The sequence below is a fragment of the Theropithecus gelada genome, chromosome 7a (assembly GCF_003255815.1).
Source record: "Theropithecus gelada isolate Dixy chromosome 7a, Tgel_1.0, whole genome shotgun sequence".
NCBI lineage: Eukaryota > Metazoa > Chordata > Mammalia > Primates > Cercopithecidae > Theropithecus > Theropithecus gelada.
In genome coordinates this window covers 12152592-12163116 of record NC_037674.1, presented here as the reverse complement: position 1 = coordinate 12163116, position 10525 = coordinate 12152592, and the positions used below count along the sequence as shown (strand labels likewise).

The 10525-nt window shown below is 38.3% G+C and overlaps 1 pseudogene across 1 annotated transcript; it reads left to right on the top strand.

Moving 5' to 3' along the window:
* Window positions 1–8112: 8112 nt before the first annotated feature.
* LOC112627552 lies at window positions 8113–9087 on the top strand (annotated as a pseudogene). The gene has a single exon (XR_003120190.1). The product of XR_003120190.1 is annotated as a casein kinase I pseudogene (transcript).
* The last annotated feature ends 1438 nt before the right edge of the window (window positions 9088–10525 follow it).

Sequence of the window (10525 nt, the reverse complement as noted above, 5' to 3'; positions counted from 1 at the left end):
TAGTAATTGTGACATGTCCCTTGGGGCTGGGATTGGTATTCTTTTCCTTTGAGAAAGTACATGGCTATCTAAGGGACAGGGAATACCTAAACAAAAGTGGCCTTTGGGTAGAAAGAAAGTGTGGCAGAGGTGATGAGTGGTTGCTGGGTAAGCATTAACAAACGCAACTTCAACAGATATTATTAAACTTGCATAATAATGGTGAGTAGAAGAAATTTAAATAATAAGATAACTAATGCACATATTTGCATATTATGGGCCAGGTATTATTCTAAGAAAGTGGATTCTGTAATATCATCAAGGTATTTTCTAACTTACTTTAAAGTAATGTAGATTTGGAATTCTGAACGGTTCTTTGGGGCCGTTTAATTTTAAAATTTAATTCTTTAAAATTTGCAAAGCTGCCTATTTTACAGATCAAGACAATATATGCTGAATAAATATTTGTTGAACTGTACTGAATAACTTTTTTTTCTGAAACTTTAAAGCAAGATATATATATTTTGCTTCTTCTGCTTGTCTTGAATACAGTTTACTCTTTTACATTTTGGCCCTGAGACCATTTTGCCTTTATTGTTTAATGTATTGAATATACGTATTTCAAGTAGAGTTAGTATGAATAAATTAATATAGTTAACATGTTATATATAATGAATTGCATTAAAAAAGCTTAACTTATAACTGTCAGAACATTACTAAAATGTGAAGAATTCATTTGAAACTATTAATCATCTATTTTAAAAATTTTACATTTGTTTGATTTTTTGGTGTTTTACTGAGATATAATTTACAATGAATTCACTCATTTTTGGTGCACAGTATTCTATGATTTTAACACTTTTATACAGTGTGCGACCACCAGAATTAAGAGGGAGAAAATTTACAACAGCTTAAAAAGTTCTCAGATACTTCTTTGTAGTCAATTTCTTCCCCTCCACCACATCTCCAAACCCTGGCAATTATTACTTTGATTTCTGTTCCTACAGTTTTTCCTTTTCCAGAATATTGTATAAATGGAGTCATATAGTATATAGCCTTTTGAATCTGGCTTCTTTTACTCAGCATAAGTCTTTTGAGGTTTATCCATGTTGGGGTATGCATCTGTAGTTGGTTCTTTTTCATAACTGAGTTGTGTCCAGTCATATGTATGTACCACAGTTTGTGTATTCACTCGTAAGGTGGTGGACATTTGGTTTGTTTCCAGTTTTTGGCATTTGTGAATAACACTGCTATAAATACTCGTGAAGAGGTTTTTGTGGGTATATTTGTCTTTATCTTGGGTAAATGTCTAGGGGAATTGCTGAGTTATAAGGTAACTGTGTATTTAATTTTATAAGAAAATGCCGAGTTGTTTAACCAAGTAGCTATACCATCTCGCATTCCTACCAGCTATGTATGAGAGTTCCAGTTGCTCCACATCTTCCCTCAACATTTGGTAATGTCAATGTTTAATATAAGCTATTCTAAGAGGTATGTACTGGTATCACACTGATTTTCATGTGTATTTCACTAATGACTAATGATGCTGAGTATCTTTTTAGATACTTACACAACACATCTCTTCATTGGTGAAATGACTAATCAGAGCTTTTGCCCATTATTTTTTTTACTGGGTTATTTGTTTTCTTATTACTGAGTATTCAGAGTTTTTAATTATTCTAGATATAAGTTTCTATTTTTTTTTTTTTTTTTTGAGATGGAGTCTTGCTCTGTTGCCCAGGCTGGAGTACAGTGGTGCAATCTCGGCTCACTGCAAGCTCTGCCTCCTGGGTTCACGGGATTCTCCCACCTCAGTCTCCCAAGTAACTGGGACTACAGGCACCTTCCACCACGCCTGGCTAATTTTTTTGTAATTTTAGTAGAGACGGTGTTTCACCGTGTTAGCCAGGATGGTCTCGATCTCCTGACCTCGTGATCTGCCCGTCTCAGCCTCCCAAAGTGCTGGGATTACAGGCGTGAGCCACTGCGCCTGGCCCAAGTTTTTATTTTTAAGATTCAAATTTGTATGTTCTAGGTTAGGGGAAATAAAAACATTTTATATTATGATTTCTTGAAGATTGCTTACATGCAGCTTAAGCTAAAATGCCTTTCTAAAACTCAAAAGGCCATGATAATTTTAAAATAAATTTTTCTCTAATATCCTGAAAAAAATGTTAAGCAACAATAACATTAAGGCTTTCTAAAATACAATCATGAGCTGTTGATATTCATAATATTAATTTCTGTCCTGAAGGTTTGCAGCATGATTACTACTTATCATAGAAAATTAAGCTATAGAATAATGTTCATTAAGTTTTCCTTATGGCTCATTATAACATTGCTATCATGCCAGATGAACCTCACCCCAACTCCCATCCCCTAAAAAAACAAGAGTTATCAATGAGCCAATGGGATAATGTCATATTAATTAAATAGAATATTAAGTCAATACTTTGGTTTTTCTGTTATACAATATTCGGAAAGTTTATTAGTTGAGATAGGCCAGGCTGATGCTATGGTAATAATTCCCAAATCTCAATGCTTAACACATAAAGGTTTATTTATTGCTGTTTTTAAAAGGACTCCTGTAGCATGGTGGTGGTGGTATGTAGGTTCCTCTATTTAGTTTCTCTGTGCTCCAGGATGATAGAGATTTCCACTTCTAGAACTTTGGTTGAGTGTTACAGCAAGGGAAGAGAAAGAATGAAGAATCCTGCAGTGTTTCTCATTGTCTCCCAGACACATACAGGTCTCATCCACTCACATTTCATGAGCCAGAATTTGTAATGTGGCCCCAAGGGGGCTGGAAAGTGTGTAGTCTCTTGTACATTCTGGAAGTTGAAGAGAACTGAATATCGGTGAGCACTAACAATGTTTACCACATTTTCTAAAATAGTGTAAAAGATAAATTATAATAACATTATGTAAATTAGAGGAACATTTTGAGATAGTTTTACTATTTACTGGCTAGGAAATCTTGGACAAGCTACCTAACCTCTCTGAGCTTCAATGACCCCACCTGGAAAAGGGGTAATAGCAATAGCTAACACTTATCAAGTGTTTATAAGGTGTCAGGTTCTGTTATGAATACTCTACCTATATTAAATGCATTAATCTTTATAATTCACACACAAGAGGTACTTATCTCCATTGTTACATATGAGACAATTGGGGCACAAGGACACAAAGCAACTAGCGTCACCCAGCATGTGAGAGCTGGATCTGGATTGAAGTCCAGGTATCTGGTGCCAGTGCTCCTCGACTCCCTGACTAGGCTTTACCTCTTCTTTGATAGCTAATCACACCCATTTGAATGAGATGTGTATTAAGTACTTAACTTGCCATTGCAACATTTTAGATGTGCTGGCAAAATAGAAAGCTGGCTAACATATTCAACTGAATGATTCAGTGAACATGGTGTTCTTTTATGGAGGTGGGGAGTAGGGAGGGAAAAGGAAAGGGTTATCCCAAAATTATTGTATATGTGGCCAAGAATTTCTGTCCACAGTTCTCTATGGGTGCCTTTTACTCTCTATAACTCATTTTAAAATTCTGACCTCAATACTAATAATGATGCCTTTGAAGACTTCAGTTCTGACACAGGCACTTGACAGATTTTCACAGAATCCTACTACAGACTGAATTTGATGGGGATGCTCTATAATAAATTACTTGGGTCCCTCTTCTCTCCAAGAGAAGTTAACTTCCATCACAGCACTCTTAAGAGTTTCAGATTTCATAGAAATCAGTGTTTCTGGATATGTCTGAGCAATCAGTGACTTTGTTAGACATTTCAACTGGATCTCTCCCATCATGCAGTATAAGAAATTATACCAAGGGCTCTATTCTAGAAAGCCACGAGATTCCCTTGTCAGTAGGAAATGCTTTTGGGTGCGAGTAACAGAATACCTAATAAATAATAATTGAAACAAGAAGAATTTCTTTTTCTCACATAGCAAGGAGACTGAGGGTTGGCAATGCTGACATGGGCTCAGTGGCTCTAGTGGTTTCTTATCCTTTTCCTCAGTGTCTTGACGGCCACTGCAGCTATAACCATCCCATCCTTACATCAAAAGGAAGGGGATGACAGTAAAGGGAAGAAAAGCTTTCTAAGAAACTTCACAAGAGGTGTCACAGTCACAACAGGATCACATGCTCGTCATTGACCCAGGTCACCTGTGCTGTGAAGATGCTGAGCATCTTCCTCCAAACTCCTGATTAAAATGCATTCTGCTAGACAGGATAAAGGAGTATGTGTGCATATGTATGTGTGTAAATGGTTTGTGTAGACAATAAATTGTAGATGAAATATTGTGTAGACACACATCCTTTCTCGTAGGCATCCGGGAATAGATAACTCCCTAACTGGGTTTTCATCATGAGGGCCTATTAGCTGCTCTGGAACTGACCTGAGCCCTCGGAAAGTGGCAATATTGACTTCCAACTCTAGAAGACAAGGGCCAATCAGGCTGTCTCTGTGAGCCTCCAATTTCAGCACATGGGGGGTTATGGTTCCCACAGCAGTCAAGAAGTCCTTCCTCATCACATCTCCTCATCACATCTCCAAGAATGAATGAACTCATTATTTCGGCAACTCTGTAATTAGACTTCACTGCATTGTAAACCCAGATCGATTTTAGGTAATAATCAGATCAAGCCATTTCAGGACAGTTGTGTCAAGCTTAATGTTTTTAACAAGATAGGGTGGCAGGTTGAATCTGATGCAAATTAATTTGAAATTTTCAAATTCAGTTAACAAAAGAGTCTGGATTATCTTTATACCACAAAGTCTACCATGCTAAATGGGTCCATTGCAAAGTTATTCTTGAGGACTGTAACTTTTGTTCTGCTGAACTTTTATTATTTGTGAGTTAAAAAAGGTAATTTTTTTTCCTCTCTAATTCCCCCTTTCATAATTGATGCAACACATTTGCAATAGAAGGAGCTATTGAGGGCACCGCATTAAGGACAATGTTATAGCGCACGCACACCACCAGTTTTCTTTCAGACGTACTCATCCACCCATTGAGGTTGGAAGTTTGGAGAGTGCATCTGAAAAGCCTACCAATATGCCTCAACTTGGTATCCCTGTCTTTTCGTGTCCCATGAGATATTACTAACAAACTATGAAAAGACAGTCTCTGAGTGCTGAATATAGGTTGGTTCGGGCAATTTACTTACAAAAAAAAAAATTAATTTTATTTTTTTGAGATAGAGTCTTGCTCTGTTGCCCAGGCTGGAGTGCAGTGACGCGATCTCGGCTTGCTGCAACCTCTGCCTCCCGGCTTCAAGTGATTCTCATGCCTCAGCCTCCCAAGTAGCTGGGACTACAGGCGCATACCACTACACCCAGCTAATTTTTTTATTTTTAGTAGAGATGCCGTTTCACCACATTGGTCAGGCTGGTCTCGAACTCCTGAGCTCAAGTGATCTGCCCACCTCAGCCTCCCAAAGTGCTGGGATTATAGGCGTGAGCCAGGGTGTCCAGTTGCAGTTTGTACTACAATTTAATATTTGTGATTGGTGAAAACACATTTTAATGTTTATTTTAAAAAATATTTTTTAATTTTTCAGATAGCATATCTGAGGGAGGGAGAAATCATTCTCTTCAGTGTAAGTATTCTTTCAAGTTTTTTTTCTTTTTTAATGTTGTAAAGTAAATAAATAAGCAACTTCTACAAGAAGCAAAACAACATTAGTTAAGTCCTCTGTAAGCAACAAAAGACCACTTATCTAACTGGCAGCTTAGTTAACTGGAACTTAGATGGGAAGCTCAGTTCATTGTTTGCAGAATGTTCTGAAGCCCCCAGGTGAGAGAAGCCACATTTTTCGATACCTGGCACTTTTGTAACAGTGTTTTCAGCTGCCTAGGAGAGCTGATTCGGCATCTGCCTCCAACATTACTGGCCTGTTTTGGGAGAGGAGCATCAGCACTTGGTTCAATTGTTTAGAAATTATACAGCTTGCCTGTGACCTAAGGAGGATTATGTTTAGGAGTGGGGCACTTTCGAAAATCATGTCTTTTAAAAAGTCACCCCAAAAAGTGTCACAGTCATCAGAGGAAGAATCCAGGAACAAACTAGTGATTTCCCCAAATTCCTTTTGCTTTGCCTTTTTGTTTTTTCAAAGATCAAATTCAAATAGCATTTTATGCTTTCTTTCACTGAAAGGAATGGGCTGAAGAAGGTATTTCACAACTAAGAATTAACAATGGCCTGAAGGTGTTTCTTCAATCCTCTTAAAGAAAGCTTTTATATTATGACAAACCTGTGCACCTTTAGGGGGCTCATCTTGTGCACGGTGGATTTGAGCCGTCAGTCAGATGTGAAAGTCCTGGCTGATCCTGTGCTGTGCTGCTGCTGAAGCTGTATTTATGGCAAAGGCTTCGCTCACTATCAAAAGAAACATGGGCTCACTGTCTCTGAGCTTCTCCTCCAAGCAGAGGAATGTTAAACCAGACATCAGTCTGCGAAAACAATCAACTAAACATATGCCCACTCTCAAAGAAGGATCTTGTTCTGCCTGTCTCTTAAGTTTTGGAAAATGGCTTTTCCTAAATGAGCTTTAGAAAAGCAATAATAAGCCAAGCTACACACCTTATAGTGATTTTTATATTAACACAGAAAACACAAATTTTTAATGCTGTGTATCATTCAAGTAGAATCTTCAATGGGTGTAGTAATATCATTATAATTACATAACACACAATACAACTATAATATATGATACTAGTTTTATTAGAGCTATGCTTTATGACATATTAGGCACTAATCTTATTTAACCCTCATAATAGTCCTGTGTGATGGGTATAATTTCAATTTTACAAATGAAGAAACTGAAACTTTTAGAGAGTTTGATTATATCTAAGCGCAGAGGTGGGGATTCCAGACTATTGTCAAAGCTTGTGTCTTAGCCAGTAGGCTCTACTGCCTACAGTTCTAGAATACTATATACTGGTCATTCTCGGTGATGATCAGTAGATGTTCATGAATTACTGTTGGTTTAAATATTACCTTATCCTTACAGGAAGAGAAGATGTTAAACATAATATCTGTGGGTTTTTTTTTTTTTTTTTTTTCCAGTGGAAGAAAAGTCAATATATAAATTGACCAAAGGAAAAAATTGTCTTCAGTCCTTCCAAATTCATTCTTAGTGGCACATCCTTAGGCTCATGGCAATGTATAGAAAATGACTGTCATCAAACGTTAAGGATTTTAGGATAGTAAAGTACTAATAAAATGAAAACTATTTCTGTCAAAATGCCCAGCGGATTTCCACCATAGAGATCTGGGCAGGACCAAAACAGCAAGGTTCAGAATGTACATTAAAAATATACCAGAACCTTTTACTTTGTAAATAATCAATATAACTTACGGGATTAGAAATTCCTTGGAATAAAATATTAACCCTATGAAGGAAAGGACAGTGGACAGGAAGTTAAGTGGTGCAGATTCTGGTCCTGCGTTCTATTAGATAGCTATGTGGCCTTGGACAAGTCACCTACCCCCTCCAGATTTCAATGTTCCCATCTGTAAACTGAAGCCTCTGGTGCCTTTCAATCATTCAAATTCTGAGTCGATGAGGCGGATCCTTTGGAGCGGGCACCGGATATCCCTTTCCCAGAGTGCTCTGCGCCGTGAAGAAGCGACTTCCGGGTTCTGGGGGCATTTTGTGTTGGTTAGAGCTGGAGTAACCAGATGGCGTCGTCGGCAGAGTGACAGGACCGGAGCTGGCGGCAGTGGTGGCAGCGGTACCGCGCCCCAGCTCACCGCGCCCCTTTTCCAGCCCCGACGTCGCCGCGAAAGCGAGGCAGCAGCGGCTCCCAGAAATAGGTGGCCCAGCCCTGTCTGACCCGCTAGAAGCCCTTCACAAACTGCGGCCTGGCAAACCACCAGCCGAAAAACAAACAAAAAAAATGTGACTGAGCAGCAGGCATCAGGTTCCCTTCGCCGGCATCTGGGCCCTGGACGCCAGGAAAGGCCTCCTTGTTCCGCTTCCTGCCGCCTTCCACGGTAGGCTTGGCCCAGCCTCCATCTTCGTCTCTCAGGACGGCTAGCAGCAGCGGCTCCAAGGCAGGATTCATTGTCGGAAGGAAATACAAACTGGTATGGGATATCTGTTCTGGCTCCTTCGGAGACATCTATCTGGCGACCAGCATCACTAACGGTGAAGAAGTGGCAGTGAAGCTAGAATCTCACAATGCCAGGCATCCCCAGTTGCTGTACGAGAGCAGGCTCTATAAGATTCTTCAAGGTGGGGTTGGCATCCGCCACATAACGGTGGTATGGCCAGGAAAAAGACTATAATGTACTAGTCATGGATTTTCTGGGACCTAGCCTCGAAGGCCAATTTCTGTTCAAGAAGGTTCACAATGAAAACTGTACTTATATTAGCTGACCAGATGATCAGTAGAATTGAACATGTGCATAAAAAGAATTTTATACACAGAGCCATTAAACCAGATAACTTCCTAATGGATATTGGGCGTCACTGTAGTAAGTTATTCCTTATTGATTTTGGTTTGGCCAAAAAGTACAGAGACAACAGGACAAGGCAACACAGGCCATACAGAGAAGATAAAAACCTCACTGGCACTACCCTATATGCTACCATCAATGCACATCTTGGTATTGAGCAGAGTCACCAGGATGACAAGGAATCATTAGGATATGTTTTGATGTATTTTAATAGAACCAGCCTGCCATGGCGAGCGCTAAAGGCTGCAACAAAGAAACAAAAATATGAAAAGATTAGTGAAAAGATGTCCACTCCTGCTGAAGTTTTACGTAAGGGGTTTCCTGCAGAATTTGCCATATACTTAAACTATTGTCGTGGGCTACACTTTGAGAAAGCCCCAGATTGCATGTATCTGAGGCAGCTACTCTTCATTCTTTTCAGGACCCTGAGCCATCAATATGACTACACATTTGACTGGACAATGTTAAAGCAGAAAGCAGCCCAGCAGGCAGCCTCTTCTACTGGGCAGGGGCAGCAGGCCCAAACCCCAACAGGTAAGCAACCTGACAAAACCAAGAGTAACATGAAAGGTTTCTAAGCATGAATTGAGGAACAGAGAAGCAGAGCTGATGATCAGAGCAGCATTTGTTTCTCCCCAAATCTAGAAATTTTAGTTCATATGTACACTAGCCAGTGATCGTGGACAACCATTTACTTGGTATAAAGAACTTAACTTTATTATAAACTGACTCTGGGCAGCATTGATGATGCTGTATCCTGAGTCGTAGCCACTGTAATTGTGAATATTAACAGATAGTAAAACACGGTGACTGGTTTTCTAGTGCATTTTTTTCAAGTGCAAAAGTTAACTAAATGGTTGACACACACAAATTGGTGGAGAAATTATGCATATGCCAATTTTTTTTTTTTGTTAGAACCTTTTGTTTTGAACTATACTTCTTTGAGATCTCATCTCAGAAGAACGTCATGAACAGTCTTCAGCCACTTGTGATAGTTGTAAATGCTCACAATTGTGCATTCTTAGGGCTTTTCCATCTCTCGGGTTTGCAGGTTATTCACGTAAAACATTGTTAAAATTGTTGGCTTTTTGTTTGCAAACCAGCTGATAGGGTAGCAACCAAAGATTCCAGTGTTTGAGCGCATGAAAGGCTCTGCCTGCTTACTTGTGCTAGAAATAATAGCATCTAAAGTGAAGACTTAAGAAAAACTTAGTGACTACTAGATTATACTTAGGACTCTTCATTAACTTTATAATGTTCTTAGTATTGTTTTAAAAAAGCTTGTCACAGAAATTTAGTTAACATCTTACAACTGAACATATATGTATGTTGCTTAGATAAATATAATCACTGTAAACATCTATATGATTAGGGATCTTGTTTTTATTTTGAAGTGGGAGCTTTTTTGTTTATAAGTTTATTAAAAACTAAAAACTGTTTCTGTAAGAAAATCAGTTTTTTTAAACAAAAAAATGCCTTGCTGACTCACTATTAAATAACATCTCCCGATTTTTTGATAAAATTCTGAGTCTATGAGTCAAACTCATCTTTGCTAATGGCTTGAAGATCCAATTAGCCTTTCAGGGAATTGTCAAGAAATAAACTGAAAATGTAATTAAATTCTCACATGAGTTTCTCAGCTCATTCTATGCCCCCATTTTGCCATTTTTAACTCCTTTGTCATTGGGAAATATTTTCAAGGATAGTGGGGAAACAAGTAAGATGAAAGTAATTTACCAAAAGACTGAGTTTTACGTCATTACGCAATGTGCTCATGGCCACTTTGCCATCTTTCATTGTTCTGCTTTTCTATCATCCTCTGTTAGGTTGCATTGCTATTTTTTCATTTATTGAAAAATTTGGTTTTTAAAAATTGTAACTGAAACCAAGATGGATTCTTCTATTCAAATTAGTACAAAATATAATGCTTTTAGATTTTTACCTAATTTTCCATGTGCAATGATTGTTATTATTTTAGCTGCCAGAATTAATGAACTGATACAATTAAAAGGTTTTGGCAAAAGTATTTATGGCTTAATGGTAAGTATATTAACAAAATTATCTTACCA